Raw genomic sequence first — 1,735 nt, forward strand, 5'->3', positions numbered from 1 at the left:
AATTGAGAACTATGAATGATTGATTCTCTTAATGTAGACTTGAGCTTTCTGTGCATTCACTTCATTCAATAAGTTTTGATCTATGTTATACAGGAAATTTTATTTGTATTTGTGTGGTTGTATGTGCATTCATGTGTGTGTGTGTGTGTGTGTGTGTGTGTGTGTGTAGTTTTATTTCACGCTATTTACTGGATATATGGAGTTAGTATAAAAATGCTACTTCCCTTTCTTTTGTGGAGAATATTTTGAAGTTTATGATGCTGGCCTTCCTTAAAGGGTTAGTGTCAGGCTACAAATGAGTTCACAGAAAAAGTTTTATGTTATTTTCCTTTCAATTTTTGAAAGGTATTGGTTATGAATGCTAATAGTTTAGTAGTAGTCAACAGTGAATCTCTCTGCTCATGGCGGAGACTATCGATTATCATATTTATTTTCTTGCTTTGAATCTGATTCATTATAACTTCTATTGGTAATGCCAGTTTAGGAATTTTTTTTCCATTTTTGCAAGTCTTCCAGATTTTTGAAATAAAAGTTTCAAAGCATTAAAAACTTGTCCTATCAATTTTTTTTAAGTCTATGTTAAAGACTCCCGCATAATCTATTATTTTATTTTGTATAACTTTGTTATTTTATTAATTATGGCATCCTTTTACAAATTTATCTGGGAATTTCTGTATCTTGATTATCTTTCCAAAGACCCACTTCTTTTATTTATTCTATGTAAAGATTTTGTAAGTCTACTTTTAAATAATTTCTGAACTAATATTTAATATTTCTTGTCATCTCATGCATTTGGTTTGACTTATCCTTGCTTTTCTAAAATATATTGGTGCCTTATTGGATTATGTTTTTTTTTGTAAAGGTTCAAAGATATGGTAAATTTGGAAGAACTAAAGAATGGAACATTCAGCAATTCTGGGACATCATTTAAAAACAAAACTAAACTAAATTTATGAATGATAAGTGTAGAAGAAGGACAAGAAACCCATGTCAAATGCACAGAAATATTTATAACATAAAAATATAAGAAAAATACCAAGTATAAAGAGATGCCTATCAAAAGAAAAGATGCATACAGAATAACAATTAGATATGACAACAACGAGAAGCTTCAAGGAAAAAAGAGCATGTCACATGTAAGACATGATTATCAGAATAACACCAGCATTTTTTTGTTGTTGTTTTTGTTTTTGTTTTTCGAGACAGGGTTTCTCTGTAGCTTTGGAGCCTGTCCTGGAACTAGCTCTTGTAGACCAGGCTGGCCTCAAACTCACAGAGATCCACCTGCCTCTTCATCCCCGAGTGCTGGGATTAAAGGCGTGCGCCACCACCGCCCTGCGACATCAGACTTTTCAATACAGATTTAAAAGTCAGATGGGTTGGACTTGCATTCTACAGGTTAAAAAAAAAAATCACACAAAGCATACATTGGGGACTTAACAGCACACCTGAAAGCTTTAGAAAAAAAAGAAGCAGATGTGCCCAGAAGGAGTAGAAGACTGGAAATAATCAAACTGAGGGCAGAAATCAACAAAATAGAAACACAGAAAACAGTCCAAAGAATCAATGAAACAAAAAGTTGGTTCTTGGAGAAAATCAACAAGATCGACAAACCCCTATCCAAACTAATTAAACAACAGAGGGAGAACACGCAAATAAATAAGATCAGAAATGAAAAGGGGGACATAACCACAGACACAGAGGAAATTCAGAGAATCATTAGATCTTACTACAG

Source organism: Alexandromys fortis, unplaced genomic scaffold, assembly GCF_014885135.2.
Source record: "Alexandromys fortis isolate MF-2015 unplaced genomic scaffold, M_Fortis_MF-2015_v1.1 scaffold_600, whole genome shotgun sequence".
NCBI classification, from domain to species: Eukaryota; Metazoa; Chordata; class Mammalia; order Rodentia; family Cricetidae; genus Alexandromys; species Alexandromys fortis.